The following is a 19,349-nucleotide window of genomic DNA, read 5'->3' on the forward strand; positions in this document are numbered from 1 at the left end:
TTTAACAGTGGCAGCAGGGATTTCCCTGGCAGTCCAGTGATTCAAACTCCGTGCTTCCATTGCAGGGGCAAGGGTTCAATCCCTGGTTAGGGAACTAAGATCCCATGTACTGCTGCTTCTGCTGCTGCTGCTGCTAAGTCACTTCAGTCGTGTCCGACTCTGTGTGACCCCATAGACGCTGCTGCTACTGCTAAGTCACTTAAGTCGTGTCCGACTCTGCGACCCCATAGACGGCAAAAAAAGGTTACCATTGCATTTGATAAAAATTAAAAACAAAATAATTTTTAAGAAACCACTGGCAGCAGCAGAAGGGAAGATGGGAGACTGAGGGCTAGGGTGGTGGGGGCCATGGGCTCTGTCCACAGTTGGTGGTCAGGACACACTCCGTCATGGTGAGGCGTGGGGCAGGGGCAGGGGGAGAGCCCTGGGCGACAGGACCACTGCAGGGCAGGGTCCCAGAGACAGTTGCAATGGTGGAAGGGGCCTTCTGTCCTGTGAGCCAACCTCCCTCACTAGGTCTCAGGGGTCATCAGAGGGGAGAGGTTGTTTGCGGGACCCCACTGGGGCCGCCCCTCAAATGTGCAAGCTCATTTTCAGCACGGGGCTCGGCACTAGCTGTTCTAGGAGCTCTCTCTCTGATCTTGGATGGTTTCCCAGCTCACCTCCCTACCATGGCCCATGGGCTCTAGAAAGCCCCCCACTGGCAAAACCCCTGCCCCACAAGCACTCCAGACACTCCTGATCATCCGGCTCCAGTCCACACTCTTCTCAGGCCTCCCCAGCTGCATCAGTCACCTGTGCCCTGCTCCCCTCTCTAGCCTGGCCCTGGCCACAGTCCCCCCACGAACCCCAGGCCACAAGGGGCCCTCAACTCCACGCTCAAGTCCTTCACTCTGCCTGGACAGCTGTCTGTGCCCTAGTGACCTCTGGGCACCCTGCAAGCCTCGACCCTGGGTGCCCTCCTTCACCAGGCAGGGCAGAGGTGCTCCCATCTCTAGTCACGGCCCCGTGGTACTGACTCTGGAGTCCGGCTCCCTCTCCATTCACTCTCTAATTCATCTTTCTTCTCTGTGTCCTTCACAGCTCTTAGGACAACCTGGTCATTCAGTGCGGTGGGCTGCATCCCTGTTTTCTGTCTCCCTGTGATGATGGACACAGGCAACCTCCCCCTCCCGACCAGGCTCACCATGATACCTGGCACCTGGGCACACACGGGGCCCGTGACACCTGTGTGTTAAGTGACTGTGCCATCTAGTCCTTTCATGCAGGTGTGATGACTCTCTTCCTAACCTCCCTACCCTACCTGTCACTCTGATAACCAGGGCGCCCATGCCAGTTCGTCGCCATCCCATGCCAGGACAGTGCCCCCCACCCCCCGCTCCCAGCACGCCTCCTGTGTTCCATTTACCTGGCACCTGACACTCTGCCTGGTACCAAGTGGGCTCCCAGTAACCACATGTGGAATGAACTGCCACAGGCAAAAAGGGAAACGAGGAGGAGGGGAAGGAAGGGGCTGGATGGCTGAGAGTTCCCTGGGTCACAGATGAGCCCCACTCTGTCTGTTTATTAAATCCCTGCTGCCGAGCAGGGTGCCAAATAAAGATACCCCCGAGCTTGGGAGTCTGATTTGGGTCGAGTGGGGCTGAGGGAGGTCATTCAAATTAAGCCATGTTCTCATCTAGTTCAAAATACTCATGCCCGGCCCATTTTTAGGAACGGAGGTCAGCAAGAAAAAGCAGAAGAGCCCCTGGGGCCAGCACCTGTTCCTTCTCTTCGTTTGGAGGCTTGGCAGCCCTTGAGGAAGGAAAGTGTGCTCCTCACACCCACCTGGCCCCCACCCCTGCTCTTCTGGGGGACCCCCGCGGGCGGATGACAACGGCTCTCCCTGAGCTTTCCTAGTCCTCATCTCAAAAGAAGGACATCAACCCACCCCTCGCCCAGGGTGTTCTGAGAGCAGGGAGAGGGGCCACCTGTAGCCAGAGGCAGGCAGGTGCTGGGCCGGGAGAGGGGCTCACAGAGCGCGGCAAAGGCGAAGCCCCCCACCTCCGGCCCCCTGCCCCTCCAAACTTTCCAAACTTGCAGGCAGCTGCTGCCTGGCGAGGGGGCTATTTCAGACCAGGCTGTAAAAGGGACCGAAATACCCGCTAAAGTCTATAATTGGACGAGAGTCGTCAGGCCGTGTCCCGGGCTTCTGAGCGACTTCTCTTTGCCGCCTGGAGCCCGACGCTGTTCCTGCTGCCCTGACCCCTCCCCAGCCTCCTGCCCCCACCCCCCACCGCGACCCCCCAGAGGGACACCCCATCCCCTCTCCCTCTTCTTCCGGGAGCCTCCCGTCCCTCTCCAGGGGACCGGGCGTGTCCTTCTCCGTTCGCCCCGCCCCGGCCCCTTCGCCCGCCCCGCCCCCCTTAGCCCCTCCCCTCCCACCGCCCGCCTCCCTCCTCGCCCCGCCCACCGCCGGGCCCCGCCCTCCGCGCTCGGGGCTGGGGATCCCACCTCCCTGGCCGCTTCGCCCCTGGGGGGACCAGAGCAGCTTTGTTCTTGGGCAGCAGCTGGGCTGGCTGCCGCTGCTGCATTTTTTTCCTCCCAAGGAGGTGTCTCCCGTTTCCTTATTTTTCTGTTTCTCACAAACTTTCTGTTTTACCGTCTAAGTGCCAAGACTCACCTTTTTTACAGTATTTATTTAGTTAGTGGTCGGATAACTAGCTCTCTCTCCGGACCCCGGCCGGGGCCAATTCGCCAGAGATATTACAGGTCTAACCTAGGGAGTCAGTTTGCTAGATTGGGGGGAGGGTGGGCGGGGCCGCTGGCAGGTGACACCCCCCGCCCGGGAGGGGGCTGCCTGGGGCTCGCGGCTTCTCCAGACTCGCTTCTTCTGGATCCGCCTGGACTGGGACCCTGGCTGGCATCCCCCTGAGCCTCGCCCCTGCCAGGTAAGGCCGGCTTCTCTTCTCTGCTCGGGGCTGCCGGGGGTCACAGGGCTTCAGGCTTCCCCCATCTCCTCCGCGACCAGGAGAGGAGCGTCCTGGGGGCGTGAGCCCCCGGGGCAATGCCCTCTCCTCCCTGGGATCTAGCTCCTTCTGGAGCACCAGCGCGCTGAGCTGCTCAGGCAGTGTGACCTCGGTCCTGACAGGTGGGCCTGTGCTGGGCCTAGGTTCAGAGTGGGATGGAGCAAAGTCGGGTGAGAAGCACCTGTTTGATTCCAGCCAAGCAACCCTGGGAAACAGGAGCACAGGGTGGCTGGCGCCCGGCAGCTTGTCAGATGCTGGTTGGTTTCTGAGTTGCTACTTTTGAGTTGTTGAGACATCCTAGCTTCTTTTAACTTTCCAATAAGAAATTTGGAGCAGGAGCCAGAAAGATTAAAAAAAAAAGACAAAAAATCACAAAGAGAGTGAAGTGGGGAAGGATAGTGTCCCTTTGGTTTTGCATTCAGTGTCCAGGAGCTTTGCCTGTTGGTCTCAGTTGACATCTCTTTCCTATCTGAGCAGTGTGTCTCCCTCTCCCAACTTTCTCCGGCCCAGGAAGGTGTTTTTGTTCCTTTTATGCAAAGCCAATCTCTGCAGCAGACCTGAGCTTCTTGTCCCAGGTTATAAAGTGTAATTGGAATTAGTCACATTTTGGGGAAAATGTGCCTTCCCTTCTCCCCACTCAAGTCCAGACTCAGAGATGACAGACAAGGGAGAGGCTTATCAGGCATGTCCTGAAGGAGGCAACCCCCCTGGTCCCCTCCACAGAACATCATTCCATTACTTGTCATCTTCCAGCACCTTGTAGGGCACCCCTGTGGGAACACAGATCATTCCAGCTCCCGTCTGTCTGTGTCTCATTGAGGATGTACACCCGGCAAAGTCCTAGGAAGCCAGACTTGTGCTGTGAGAACCTCTGGTGATGGGCCGCATCTTCAGACCCTTCTAGTTTAGTGTACTGAGTTGTTCCAGGGAAGTTCTAAAGCCCAGGGCTTCTGTGTTGGGCTGAGTGGGGTGTGCTGTCTGGTTGGCACTGATGCTGGTGAAGGGCAGGAGCCTTGCTGCTCATTTGGCTTCCTGGTCTTAACTCTGTTGCTCTCTCTGGCTGCCCTGAGCTGGGGGAGCTGTGCCCAGGGAGGTTCGGGTTCCTTATCTGCCAAATGGACATGATTAAAGCACGCAGGGAGAACTCTGAGAGTGCCCGGGACCTCGTTGGCATGCGGTGTCTCTAAGTTAGCTTCTGCTGCACAGACCCGGGGAGGGGGTGGCATCAGCGGTTGTACCCCAGCCCCATCCTACATCTCCTTGTCACTCTGCTGCTCAGGGGCCAGCTGTGTGATTTGGGGGAAATTGTCACCTTGTGTCGATGGGTGTCCTGTGTCTGTCAAGAGGCTGGAAGAGCAGAGGGTTTCCTTTCCTGCAGATCCAGAAGTGACTCTGGGAATCAATGGGGCCTTGAAGGGGCTTCCCAGGTGGTGCTCATGGTAAAAAAATCCACCTGCCATTGCAGGAGACACAAGAGACTCAAGTTGGATCCCTGGGTTGGAAAGATCCGCTGGAGTACAAAATGGCAACCCACTCTAGTAGGCTTGCCTGGAAAATCCCATGGACAGAGGAGCCTGGTGGGCTACAGTCCCTGGGGTCAAAAAGAATCAGACACAACTGTCAGAGCACACGTGCACACCTCCATGGGGCCTTGAAAATGTTGGGAGCAGAAATTTGTAACTTTTTTTTTTCCTGGAGCTTCTTCAAAGTTTCATCAGGTTCTCAAAAGTTTTTTCATATTTACAAAATAGTTAAGGAAGTGGCCTACAGGCTGATCCAGTCCTCAGACAGTCTTAATGCTTCTTAGGTGCATTTTGCATTTGTTTTAATTACTTTTCAACATAAACTGAATCAGGAGATTTCATGTATACATCTTAATCTCTGGCTTCTCTTGAAAAGTGAGAAGATGGGACAGCCTTGGGCTTGTGTCCCAGGGAGGCCATCCGTGTGGCTGCCCACCCGCCAGGCAGATGCCCCCTGGTCATCCATGGTTATCAGTATGACCGGCAGGGGGCTTGCCCCCTCTGGACTGGAAGGTCCAGGTTCTCTCTCTCCCTCTGATTCCATTCTAAGAGGGTTGCAGAGAAGCGGAGTCACTTTCAGAGGAGAGAATGCAGGCTGCCCTGGGAACAGAGCTGTGGACTGTAAGAAAGAGCCTCTGTTGTGGAGGAGAGAAGACCTGTGGCTGATGGAATCTGGGGGGATGCCGTGGAGAAGAGACAGCTGACCCGGTCTCTTGGTCCCCAGAGAGTGAAAGCAGGAGGACCGGTGAATGAAATTTCACTGGATGCTGGATTCCTGTCCAGTGGGAATATCAGGTCAGAGACAGGAGGGGTTCCCCTGGATTCAATCACTGGGGCACGAGGCTCCGACGCTGGAGGGATTTAAACAGAGGTTGGACGGCCATTTCACAGAGCCGGAAGGGGTGCTGATCTGAACGTTGATGGCCAGGTGAACATTTAAGGTCTTCTCCCAGCTTGAAGGTCTGCACTTCCTAAGTGCTTCCTTTCCACCCCTAAAATTCTGCTCATCCGCTCTGGCCCCCTGCTCTTCCTTCAGTGCTGCTGCTGATAGAGGCCAGCACGGGTGTGTGGTCACTCGGGTCAGGACTGTGAACTCTCTGTGGGTCATTTGTTTCTTGGTTTTGTGAACAAGGAAACGGAAGGTGAGAGTCTGAATGGCTTACCTCAGGACAGGTAGAGGGAATACAAGAGCCAAGATTCAAAGCCACATCTGGGGGATCAAAGCCCTTATCACACCAACAGAAGGGGCCACCATTACAGATGCAGGCAGCTGAGGAGAGCCAGAATGAAAAAGGCCCACGGGGATCTTTGGGGTGGGAAAGGTCCCTGAGGCTTTCTTAGCCCATCTTCCTACTCAGGAGTGGAAGACACGGCAGCTTGCCTGACAAAAACAACTTTAATCATTTTTATTAAATAAATGAAATAAATATTTTCATTAATAAAAATCAAATAACAGAAATCAAGGAAGACGTATCTGGTAAGATGAGAAGAGTACAGTTGCCCCATTTTACAGATGAAGGGACAGAGTCCAGGAGAACGTGAATGACTTGACTGTTTTGTATTTAGAGACAGAGATGGGTCTTAAATGCATGTCTACTGAGAGATACTCAGGCATAGAGGGCTTCCTCTTGGTCGTGTGTGTGTGTGTGTGTGTGTGTGTGTCAAGGCCAGGCGGCCACACTGACCTCTCCTCCTTGCACTTTGCAATGAGTAAGTGAACAAATGTCCACAGGAATTGCAACGTTGAATGAGTGAATGATGTGTACCACTCCTCAGCCTTATGATTTAGCAAAATTGGTCGCTTTCTTTGTGGTTTGCTAAGTCACTTCAGTCGTGTTGGACTCTGTGCAACCCCATAGACAGCAGCCCACCAGGCTTCCCCGCCCCCAGGATTCTCCAGGCAAGAACACTGGAGTGGGTTGCCATTTCCTTCTCCAATGCATGAAAGTGAAAAGTGAAAGTGAAGTCGCTCAGTTGTGTCCGACTCTGTGCAATTCCATGGACTGCAGCCCACCAGGCTCCTCTGTCAATGAGATTTTCCAGGCAAGAGTACTGGAGTGGGGTACCATTGCCTTCTTTGTGGTTTAGTAAGCACCATTTTTTTATCACTTCTTCTAATCCCTTTGGTGGATGCGCCCCCCCCAACTCCCCATTCCCACTTGCTGCCTCAGCGAGCATCTTTCTGCATGTGACTTCCCCCCCTTGCGATGCCTTCCCTGAGATTATTCCTAAGAATAGGCATTCTGGGTCAAAGGGCATGGCCATTTTAATGGCTCTCAGGAGGTTTTGGGACTGGGCCTTCATGAGAAGCCAAAAGCTGGGTAACATCGTGGTCTGAACAGAGGGAAGTCTTGGCCGAGATCCAGGGAATGTGCCGACCAGCCCTCCCGCTGTGGTCGTGGAGCTTGTCGGAACCCTCTAGTGACAAACCCCATCTGATGGGGTTAAGTTCTCATCTGCTGTCCACCTGCGTTAGCTTGGACACTCCCAGTTACTGCGTGCTCACTACTTCTAGCTAACTCTGCCTAAGTTCGGATAGAGATGAGAACATCATTTTAATTTCTTAAAGTTGGGTTCATAATACAGTTTTGGGGAAAAAAAAAAGCAATTTGCACATCCTTTTTGGTTGGAGCTCTCTAAAGAGAAGACTTTCTTTTAACTGCATCCTGACAGAGAGGAGCCAATTGGAACTGGTCTTGACTGCCCGGCAGCCAAGTGGCTGAAGCCATAGTGTGCTGTATAAAAACAAGAAAAAGCAAACTGAGCTCAACAATACATTCAACAAAGTCTCACTTGAAAATCAAACAGTGCTACAAGCTTCTTTGGGGTGATAGACTCATGACCACACAGGGCTTTACCAGACAGTCGTTCCTTTAACAAGCCCTTTCTTCTCAAGCCTGTGAGATGACCACCACAGCCACCTTGCCCCGTCTCCTCTACCGGGGTCTGACTCATCTGTCCCAGCCTTTGCCCACCTTCTCCTATCCTACTCCCAGGGCAGAGGAACTGCCACCTCCCAAGGGGAACCAGTGGTTTGTTAGTGGATATCTCGTTAAAATGAAAGCTTTCTCCCCGCCACCTCTGTCTGTCAGCCCCTTACTCCATGTTTTTGGCGATACTTAGAATAATTAAAGGGGGCTTCCCTGGCAGTCCAGTGGTTAAGACTCTGTGCTTCCAATGCAAGGGGTTAGGTTCCATCCCTGTTCAGGGAACTAAGATCCCACATGCCATGCGATGTGGCCAAAGGAAAAAAAGAAAAGTAGAATAATTGAAATCTCCTTTCCCATGACATTTTTTTGACCTCTGTAAAAACAAGACTAGTGTGACCCTGAGCCTGAGATTGGACCCCAGTTGGTCCCAGGGTATATAATCCACATTCTCCCATCACTCCTGGGGATCAGTTATGCTGCTACCCCCTGTGCAGATGGACAGCCCAGTGGCCTGTCCATCCGGGGCTTACAGATGTTTAGTCCCTCAGTAAGTAAGTGGCTGAGCTGGGACTCAAACCCATGTCTTTGTGCAGAATCCATGGCCTGAACCAAAATTCCGATCTGCCTTCAGTGTGTAAGATAAATGTATAACATTCATCCAATGAGGCATATATACCATATGGACAATCTTTGTTCTTTTTAGAAAATATTTTTCATTAGAATGTCTTAAATCATAAAAGCAATGAAAGCATGTTTTTTCGCATTTAAATACATGAATGTTTGTTTTATTTTTTTATTAGTGTATAGTTGCTTTACACTTGAAAGTGTATTTTTACAAGGGCAAAATTATTGACAATGTCCTGTGTTTTCATCTCCCCAGCTTATCCAGTAGTAACATTCTGACAAATGCCCTTTCAGAATCTTACATCCAAACATACACATCAATCAAAAATCCAACATTTGAACAATTGTAGTAACAATGACTACTACAAGTTTACTTACCACTGTGTCTAGCTCATAGGAGGGGCTCTATTAATAACTGAAAGGTTGAATTGCCCGTTTTGCCGGGTCTAATGGTTCCTCTGAGGCCGCTGGGCTGTGGGGCAATGGTCTCCATTGGCCTTCAGCGAGACAGACAGGCAGGATAAGACCCTGGATGGCATGTTTGCAGGTCTCTGTGGAAACACCTCCTGCAGCTCAGCTTTTCCCCTTGCTCCTGAGTTGCTGTGGGCGAGTCCGCGTGGGCTTTCCTTGCAGCTCACTTCTCCCCCGACCCCTGCCCTCCCGGCGCTCCTCGTCCCCAGCCCCCCATGCTGCCACAGCTTCACGTCCTCAACTTCTGTCATCCCCCGAGGGCTGGTCTGTTTCTGCCCCTTGCCGGTGAGTTCCTGGAGTTCACGGGTTTCGTGTTTCTTATCTCAGAACCACTAGTGTCTGCACATGGTGGGCGCAGTAAGGAACTCAGTACATCTTTGTGGGAGGAAGGAATTTCCAAACGGTGATAATCAAGTGCCTGGCACATAGTCTCCGATTAATAAAATTACAGCTTGGTTTAAATCACAAATAAGGGAGTGAAATATCAAGATTGGAAAAGTGGTGCCGGTATTACAGTGTCTGACGCAGCGTCCCACATACAGGCATGCATGGCGGATGCTAGTCCTTCCCATCAGCGTGGCGTGGTGGTGGTGGGGTGGGGGGTGAGCTCTGAGTGATGACCAGGCAGCTCTGGACCTTGGGCATTGCTGGGGGTCCCACTGAGCCCTAGGGGCCTGGATTCATGGACTGGGCTGTGTTGGTGGGTGTAAGTCTGGCTTGGGTCTGAATTTGGCCCTTCTCTTGCCTGTCTGTGTGGTCCAGGACCTTTTAGAGAATCTCTGCCGGAGCCAAGGGGATGGGCTCAGAAAACACGGTGAGGGACAGCTCAGGGCCCGGAAATCTCTGGTCAGTGAGTAGATCTGACATCCTTAATGCCTGGTAGGTCAACTTGCTAGAACCTTTAGAAGGTCGTACAGGCCCCAGGATTCCCTGTCAGCCACACCAGCCTGTTCTTATGCTGGAAAAGAAAGTCCTCAACACCTGATCACCCTTCCCTCAGACAATGCACTGGCTGTACAGCACATACTGAATGTACTGTGCTAAGTTGCTCAGTCACGTCTGAGTCTTTGCAACCTGGTGGACTGTAGCCCGCCAGGCTCTCGGTCCGTGGGATTCTCCAGGCAAGAGAGTGGGTTGCCATGCCCTCCTCCAGGGGATTTCCAACCCAGGGATCGAACCCAGGTCTCCCACATTGCAGGTGGATTCTTTACCGTCTGAGCCACTGGGGAAGCCCAAGAATACTGGGGTGGGTAGCCTATCCCTTCTCCAGGGGAACTTCCTGACCCAGGAATCCAACCAGGATCTCCAGCATTACATACTGACTACAAATACCTATATCTCTTCCCTCTTTGGTTGGTCATTTCCTGATAGCCCTGCCCCCAGGGCTCTGTCCGGTTAGTGCTCTGAATGCCTGCTGCAGGCCAGATGTGCTTAGGGCATCAGGGGGGCAGATACCCCAGTGCCCTGAGGCCAAGCTGCCGCCCGTGTGTTCAGGTGGGGGTTCGGGTGCCCCTAGCCAACCACTCACCAAGCAGCAGGACTTCCTAGAACACAGACCACTGGCATCTGTGTTTACACACTCCCCCCGGGTGATTTTTACAAGAATACTAGAGGGAGTTAGTCATCACTTTATGTAGGAGAAGAGACCTAGAGCGTTAGGCGACCTGTCCAGGGGCAAATGGCCAGATAAGAGCAGAAGCCTCTTTCGCTTATGCTCCCCCCACTTTCTCCTCCCCTCCCCTCCCTTCCCTTCTCTGTGTCAGCGTGTTGTCTGTTAAGGCTGGGCTCTCACATCCGACTTCCTAGAGGGTAAACACGGAGTCTTGGAGGAAACTGGAAAATTCCCCAAACTAGTTTTATTTATTTTTATTTTTTTTAATTGGAGTATAATTGCATCACAGTGTTGTTTTAGTTTCTGCTGTGAAACAAAATGAATCAGCCATACACACATATCCCCTCCCCCTTGAGCCTCCCCTCTACCCCTCACCCCCCACCCACCCCTCTAGGTCATCACAGAGCAAGCACCGAGCTGAGCTCCCTGTGCTATGCAGAAGCTTCCGGGTAGCTATCTACTCTACACATGGCAGTGTATATATGTTAGTGCTACTCTCGCAGGTCGTTCTACACTCTTCTTCCCCCGCAGGGTCCACACATCCGTTCTCTTTGTCTGTGTCTCTATTCCTGCCCTGCAAACAGGTTCATCAGTGCCATTTTCTAGATTCCACACATACTCATTAATATATGGTATTTGCTTTTCTCTTTCTGATTTTCTTCACTCTGTTCACCCACATTGCTGCAACTGACCCCACACTATTTTGAATGCCTTGTTCCTCTCTGGGGCTGTGTTCCTACCATGTGCAGTCCTGGAGGTAGGAACTCTGCCTGGTTTATCTCCGTTGCCGTAGCTCTGGTGTGGGCTTGGGTGGGAGTGGGTTTGGTACTGGGCCTGCGGCGTGAGTGAGCGCCTGTGTGGGTGGGTGGTTGGTGGTGATGAGGTGGGGAGGGAGGGAGGGGGTGCAGAAATGCGTGACTCCCTGGGTGGAGGGTGGGTGAGAGAGCTGACTGACGAAATGGTGAGTGAGAGAGCAAGCCCGCGGGTGGATGGATGCACGAGGGTCTTGTGATGCGTTAACGTCACCAGGAGTTGATCTGCCATGCGTGGGCGGTTCTTAGGTGAAAAGGAAGGAAAGAGGATGGGGTGGCAGGGTTCAGTCCTCAGAGAGAACCTTGCAAGAGGCTCTTCTCTGTCGCTCCTGCGAATTCTCTCACCGAGAAATGCTCACACTGGGTTTGAAAAGCCTGACTTCACTGGACGCGGCGAAGCATAGATGTGATGAGCAGAACCCCTCCCACTGCCGCCCCCCCCTTGAAGGGGAGGTATTTCCAGAGCTTCCTCTCTGCCTTGGTCCTGGAGTCCCCACACAGTGATGCCAGAACAGCAGGTCCTTTGAACAATGAGCCGGAGCCCTGGGAAATGCTGGGCACGAACCTCCCTGGTCCCACTGTGTCAGGCACATCTGTGCATTGATTCCCTGAGAAGGAAACTCACCCCATGGGGTCTCTGTTCCTGGTTCCTCCCCAGGCATTCCTGACCTCCCCCACCTACTCACACCTGCAGAGCAGTGGGTCCTGGAGATCTGAGAAGCTCTCTTAGAAAAAAAGAAACACCCATTGTGACTAGACAGAGACGGTAACTCCTGTGCTCATAAGCCACATGCTTGCTCTATTCTCAGGATGTAGAAGTTTTGGGATTATATTTTTTAGTTTTTTTTTTTTTTTTCAAAAAAATAAAAGAACGTGTTTTTATTATCTAAGTCAATGTAGAGTTAAGTTAGTGCAGACACTCTGTCATGGTTACGGTGATGCATGGAGCGCCTGCTCTGTGCCTGTCACCCTTCTAGGCCCTGAGCCATGACCGCTAAGTCTAAGGAGCTCCGTGGAAAACACAGACCAATAAGCTGTTGTGCTGTGTCTGACTCTTTGCGGCCCCATGGATTGTAGCCTGCCAGGCTCCTCTGTCCATGGGGATTCTCCAGGCAAGAATACTGGAGTGGGTTGCCATGCTGTCCTCCAGGAGATCTTCCCAAACCAGGGATAGAACCCAGGTCTCCCACCTTGTAGGCAGATTCTTTACTGTCTGAGCCGCCAGGGAAGCCCAAGAATACTAGAGTGGGTAGCCTATCCCTTCTCCAGGGGAATATTCCTGACCCAGAAGGAGAAGGAAAAAAAGATCATAGGAAATAAGATAAAATAGCATAAACACTAGATGAGGGTATGGGAGGAGTCAAAGCTGCCTCAGTTCACCTCTGCCCACCCCCAGAGGCCTGGCCAGAGGGGAAATGCCTTAAGTTCAGCTCAGTTACTCCTTAGGCTCATCAATTGATGGCCCAGAGAGAGACAGAGAGAGTTATGCTGGAGCCCATTGTAATACAACCTGAATCAACCCTGAATATTCATTGGAAGTACTGATGCGGAAGCTGAAACTCCAATACTTTGGCCGCCTGATACGAAGAACTGACTCATTTCCCATTGATGGTGGGAAAGACTGAAGTCAAAAGGAGAAGGGGATGAGATGGTTGGATAGCATCATCAACTCAATGGACATGAGTCTGAGCAAACCCTGGGAGACAGTGAAGGACAGGGAAGCCTGGAGTGCTGCAGTCCATGGGGTCACAAAGAGTCAGACCCAAATGAGCTACTGAACAACAACAACACACTACAATATCAGCTTCCCACTTGACAGGATTCAGAAGATAAGGAGGTCAGTTTTGATATTGTTTGTAAGATGATAAAACAGTATCATCCCGGGGGTCTGTGGGAGCCTGAAGAAGATGGTGACTCTCCCTCTGTGGGAAATGAGAGAAGGCTTCACAGAGGAGAAGATGCATCCTAGGGATTTGAAGGATGAGTAGGAGTCTGCCTGGCAAGGAGAAGACTGTTAGCATCCCAGAGGCAATGGCAGAGGCAGTGGCAGTGGCAAAGGCTTAGGGCAATGGTGGGGTGTTGAAGAAAGAGGGGGAATTTGCTGAGGCTGGAGGAAAAGGCCATGAGGAGTCGGTGGGGACCACGAACCTGGAAAAGGAGATCGGGACCAGACTGAGAAAGGCCGGAAGGAGAAGGCTTTCTGCTGGGAATGACGTGAACAGACCTGTGTGCTCCAATGACATCTGTGCCCAAGGCCCTTTACAGACGTACAGAGCTTAACCCACAGGGTTACAATCTGGTTCAGATGTCAGAGTCTCACCCTCAGAAGGAAAAGTGTCTTCAGAGATTCTGGGGTCCTGGGTACCCCCAGGGCTGAGCCAGGAGCTTGGATGCTAGACTACAGCATCTCTTAAGGTAGGGGCTCCAAGTGAGGGCTGGATCCTCCCTTCAGCTTCCTCACCCGAAGATGGTTAACATCTCTCGGACACCATGCAGCTCCAAGAGTGCAGGATTCTGAGATGTTCTTAGTGCCTTGTGAGGTTGCCAGCACCTGGTTACTGGGGGCACTCAGGCTTAGGTGGAAGCATGAGAGGCGCTGAGAGTGGACTCAGTTCAGTTCAGTTCAGTCGCTCAGTCATAGACTCTTTGCGACCCCATGGACTGCAGCACGCCGGGCTTCCCTGTCCATCACCAACTCCTGGAGTTTACTCAAACTCATGTCCATTGAGTTGGTGACACCATCCAACCATCTCATCCTCTGTCATCCCCTTCTCCTCCTACCTTCAATGTTTCCCAGCATCAGGGTCTTTTCAAATGAGCCACTTCTTCATGTCAGGTGGCCACAGTATTGGAGTTTCAGCTTCAACATTAGTCCTTCCAATGAATATTCAGGACTGATTTACTTTAGGACAGACTGGTTGGATCGCCTTGCAGTCCAAGGGATTCTCAAGAGTCTTCTCCATCACCACAGTTCAAAAGCAACAATTCTTTGGCGCTCAGCTTGCTTTATGGTTCAACTCTCACATCCATACATGACTACTGGAAAAACCATAGCCTTGACTAGACAGACCTTTGTTGGCAAAGTAATGTCTCTGCTTTTGAAGATGCTGTCTAGGTTGGTCATAACTTTTCTTCCAAGGAGTAAGTGTTTTTTAATTTCATGGCTGCAATCACAATCTGCAGTGATTTTGGAGCCCCCCAAAATAAAGTCAAGCACTGTTTCCCCATCTATTTCCCATGAAGTGGTGGGACCGGATGCCATGATCTTCATTTTCTGAATGTTGAGCTTTAAGCCAACTTTTTCACTCTCCTCTTTCACTTTTATCAAGAGGCTCTTTAGTTCTTCTTTGCTTTCTGCCATAAGGGTGGTGTCATCTGCATATCTGAGGTTATTGATATTTCTCCCGGCAATCTGGATTCCAGCTTGTGCTTCATCCAGCCCAGCATTTCTCATGATGTACTCTGTATATAAGTTAAATAAGCAGGGTGACAATATACAGCCTTGATGTACTCCTTTCCTATTTGGAACCAGTCTGTTGTTCCATGTCCAGTTCTAACTGTTGCTTCCTGACCTGCATACAGATTTCTCAAGAGGCAGGTCAGATGGTCTAGCATTCCCATCTCTTTCAGAATTTTCCACAGTTTGTTGTAATCCACAGAGTCAAAGGCTTTGGCATAGTCAATAAAGCAGAAATAGATGTTTTTCTGGAACTCTCTTGCTTTTTTGAGGATCCAGCGGATGTTGGCAATTTGGTCTCTGGTTCCTCTGCCTCAAGCCTGGGGCAATGGGGAGTTTGGAGTAGACCACTCTCAGACAGAGGTCTCATGTGGTGGTACAGAAGGTCCTGTCAACTTGAAACAAGTGCTAGAAAGGGCTTTCTGGTAACTTGCTTTAATTGAGTGCTCATAGCTTTTTTTGTTTTTTTTTTTTTTTTAATTGACTGGCAACCGGGCACTGTGCTAGGGACCCTAATCCTTCCCATAAGATGGTGGGGCAGGCTAATCCCCTTGTTACAGACGAGGCGCGGAAGCTTAGACTGTAGCTGAGATCATGCAGCAAACCCGACAAGTGCTGGACCCGGGAACCGAACTCTAGTCTGTCTGGCCCCATGGCCCGTGGCTCTCTGTTGACTGCCAATCTCAGCTCTCACCGGGGGACACCGCTTATGACTCCTCACTGTCCTTACCCCCCAAAAAATGGGGGCTCTACTGGGTCGGCACCTCCCAAATCCGAGTGGGCACTGCAGCACTATTTATATGCATTGCTTCATCAGACCAGACGCTACTCAAAATAAGTTAAACAGAAATATCTCTCTGTGTCCTCAGGACCCTGTAATCGGAGACAGTCTCTTGTGAAATGAACTGAGACAGTCTATTTGGGGTGGGGCGGTGGAGAGAGAAAATAAAGAACAAAATCAAGAAGAATTCAGTACTGAACATGAAAGAGAGAAGAGCAGGGTTACGGCAGCTGTCGGATGTTTGCACAGACTCACAGAGCCATCACGGGCCTTGAGTGGTTTCTGGTGCGGATGGTGGGGCTCTCTCAAGGGAAGGCATCCTTCTCTGTGCCACCCCATTGGCCCGGGAAGGATGCAGGGGTGCGGTATCTGGATGGACTTTTGAAGTCAGCCCTTGGAAAGGGATTCTGGGAAAGCCAGTCTAAGCTGAGTTGTCAATCAAACATGAAAGGAGGGGAAGAAGGGAAAAGACACAGAGCAAGGAAGGAGATTAAGGACCCGGGGTGGGGAGGGCACTTGGAAGGGCCTGGGTGAGCGTGAGATGGAGCCATTATCTGCAGAGCCATATAAAGTCCAAGGCCTGTCTGTCGTTTGGAAGTGAAAGAAGCCCAGCTCAGACTGGCTTAGATTTTTTAAAAAATGGTGCTGGAGAAATATTTATCCTCAACACAAAAGCTCTGAATGCTTGTGGACTTTGGGCAACACTGGGCTAAGGTGCTCAAGCGACAAAACTCATCTCGTTCCTCTCAGTGGATGGCTTCCTTCTCCATCAGGATTCCCCCACCCCCGGGTCATGGCAAATGGCCCTCTACAACTCCAAACTTAGCATCTCTATCAGAAACACGCCTCTCTTCCCGGAAACCCCAGCAGAGTTTCCAGAGATGCCGTGGCTTGAGTTTCATTCACAGTTTTTAGCAACTGGCAGAGAAACATGACTGGTATCTGGTCTCTTGATAAAAAGAACTGATAGGAAATATTTTTGAATTCCACAGCACAAAGAAGGAAGTTAGCAAAGCACATTTCTCATTCTGTTTCCATCCCCTGCAATGAAATTGATCCTGCATTTTGGTAGCCTGGGGTTTAAGCTGATTCCATGTGAGTCTTTCAGTGTCTGAGTGGAAGGAGGGCTGGGTGGATGTCCTTGCTGGTAATTAGGACTAGACGCCTAAAGTCCCAAGTTCCCTTGTTTCCTCCTCTTCTATGAGACATCAGCTAGTGCTTTCGTTCTGTAGAGGGCAGGGAGCAGTCCTCTGTGGTTACTGATGGTATCTGTCTATGGCTGAATTCTAGTTCTGCATGTTCCTGGGTGTATGATTTGAGACACATGTGTTAACTTTCCTGAGTTTGAGATTCCTGGATTCTAATCACCATTTGGTCAGCTTGTTGTGAGGAGATAAAACACTTCAAGTGAAACCACAGCATGGCTCTGGCTACTGTTTACATCGTTCATGCCACTGTATGTTCACCACATCTGTTATCGCATAACCTGTTGAACCAGCTGTCATACTGTGAGTTTGGACATGTATTTTCACTGCTCTAAAAATCCTCTGTGCTCTGCCTGTTCATCCCTCCCTTCCCCCACCCCCGACACAGTCTTGGAAACCACTGATCTTTTTATTGTCTCCATAGTTCGGCCTTTTTCATAATGGCACAGAGTTGGAACCATACTGTATGCAGCCTTTTCAGATTGGCTTCTTTCACGTCGTAATATGCATTTAAGGTTCCTCCAGGCCTTTCCATGGCTAGCTGGCTCATTTCTTTGTAGTGATGCATAATCTTCCATTGTCTGGATGGACCACAGTTTATTTATTGCTTCACTTGCTGAAGGGCATCTTGGTTGCTTCTGCATCTTGGAAGTTATACATAAAGTTCTATAAACATCCGTGTGCAGGTTTTTGTGTGGACCTAAGTTTTCAGTTCCTTTAGATAAATACCAAGGAGCGTGGCTGCTGGATCATATGGTAAGAATGTGTTTAGTTTTGTAAGAAAGCACCAGAGTGTCCTCCAAAGTGGCCGCGCCATTCTGCGCTCCCACCAGCAATGATTGAGGGATCTTGTTGGGCCACAGTCTCACCTGCATTTGGTGTTGTCAGTCTTTGGACCATTCTAACAGGTGTGGAGGGGTGTCTTGCTGCTGTTTGAATTTGCGTTTCCCCGATGACACGTGACATGGAATATCTTCCCCTGTGCTTGTTTTCCCTCTGTATATCGTCTTGGGTGAGGGGTCTGTTAAGAACCTCAGCTTATTTTTAAAATCAGGTTGTTTTCTTATTGCTGAGTTTTAAGGGTTTTGGGTTTATTTTGGAGAACTGTTCTTTATCAGATGTATCTTTTGCAAATATTTTCTCCTGATCTATGACGTATCTTTTTATTCTCTTGAAGATTTTGTTTGTTTGTCTTTAGTTGAAAGTACACCACAGAGGGTTCTCCACCATGAAAGTCACGGGAAAACATTGGATCGTGGGAAGCAAAGCAGAGGCACAGAAGTACCCCAGCACTTCTGAGACTAAGTGCGGTAGTTGACCGTGAGGCCAACACTGTGTCAGCAGGGCGGGGGGCGGGCACTTGGTTCCTCTGCCTGCCCCCACCCTGGCTACACACTGCTTTCCCTCAGGGCTCTGTCCTCCGCTCCCTCTTCTCTTTTCCAGGAGGGTCTCCTGCCCCAATGTCTCTTCTGAGCTAGACTCAGATGTCTTTGACTTCTCCACCCGGGTGTCTTCTAGGCGACTCAGACTCACTCACTATGTCCTGCTTATCGCCCCCACCCCACTCAGTGCCTGGCTCCCAGATGTTCAAACTGGAAGTCGGGTACCATGGGATCTGCAGCTGGGCCACTTGAAAACGTTAGTGTTAGTTGCTCAGCGTGTCTGACCCTTTGCAACCCCATGGACAGTAGTGTGCCAGGCTCCTCTGTCCATGGGGTTCTCCAGGCAAGAATACTGGAGTGAGTTGCCATGCCCTCCTCCAGGGGAACTTCCCGACCCAGGGATCAAACCCTAGTCTCCTGCATTGCAGGCAGATTCTTTACCGTCTGAGCCACCAGGGAAGCCCAAGGACCACTTGACCTCCTTACTGTCTTAGGAAAGATTATCAGCCATCTGTCTTTGGATGTTGCACTGACCTTGTTGGTCCCTCTGCTCCATCCATCCTTCTCAATAGAGTTTTCGAAATTGCATTAATATAGGTCACTCCCTTGCATGAGGGCATCCACTGCTTCCAAGGGCAAAGTCTGACCCCTTTTACTAGGTTACTGCCCAAGTCCTTTGACTGCCTTTATTAACATGGATTCTGGCCTTCTGGTCCAGCCTGAATTTTCATCATTGCTTTTACTTCCTCATCTAAATACTTTATTTATTGCTCATAAGTGATCCTGGAAGGGAGGCGGGCTATTCCTGGTGAAGACAACCCTTATCTCCCTGCCTGCTCTCCACCCATCTTTCCCGACTCCGCTCAGGTGTAAGCTCCTCCAGGAAGCCTTCCCTGACTCTCAGGCCTAAGTCAAGTGCTATCAGAGCACTGGCCCTACAGAAATGGAAGCATCTAATTGCTTATCTGTGTCCACTATTAGGTCTGAAGCTTCTTGGACAGTGTCCTGTTCTGTGTGCCTGGCACTTAGTAAGTACCTGACTTGCCTTCAGGGCATGATTGAATTGGGGAATAGTTAGACATCAAAGGCCTGGGACCCCTATGCAGTTAATACTGGCCTGTGACATAGGTGTTGTTATACGTGAATGGTTTGAGGTCCGGAGAGGTTAAGTGACTTCCCTGGTTTGCACAGCGAGTCACAGGCAAAACTGGACTCTGAACACAGGGTTCTAAACAGAAGCTCTGTCATTGTGCCAGCTGCTGCAGGAAGAGTCAACGCCCCTGAAGGTGCTCGGTCTGTGGTGACTGAGGAGGACTTTTGCAGGTCTTGAATCCAGGAGGCAGGCTCCCCAGCACTCCCCAGGCAGCTGGCCTCTTGGGCTTCCATAGAGACAGAAGCCAGCCAGCTCCCTCTGCCCCTCTGCCCCTGCAAGTGCGGTCTTCATCAGACAGCACAGCAGAGGCTCAGAAGGACCCGGCTCAGTGTCCTGGACACAGCCATGCCAGACTTTCCTGTCTCCACCAGATTCCTGCCCAGAGCTTTGT

The 19,349-nt window shown here is 51.1% G+C and overlaps 1 protein-coding gene across 1 annotated transcript in view; it reads left to right on the forward strand.

The window, feature by feature from the left end:
- The first annotated feature begins 2,494 nt into the window (after positions 1–2,494).
- COL22A1 (collagen type XXII alpha 1 chain) overlaps positions 2,495–19,349 on the forward strand; it is a 223,280-nt gene continuing 206,425 nt past the window's right edge. Inside the window, exon 1 of the mRNA XM_055545712.1 lies at positions 2,495–2,930. The gene's annotated coding sequence lies outside the window, so the exon portion shown is untranslated. The remainder of the gene's footprint in view (positions 2,931–19,349) is intronic.

The sequence above is a fragment of the Bubalus kerabau genome, chromosome 14, assembly GCF_029407905.1.
Source record: "Bubalus kerabau isolate K-KA32 ecotype Philippines breed swamp buffalo chromosome 14, PCC_UOA_SB_1v2, whole genome shotgun sequence".
NCBI lineage: Eukaryota > Metazoa > Chordata > Mammalia > Artiodactyla > Bovidae > Bubalus > Bubalus kerabau.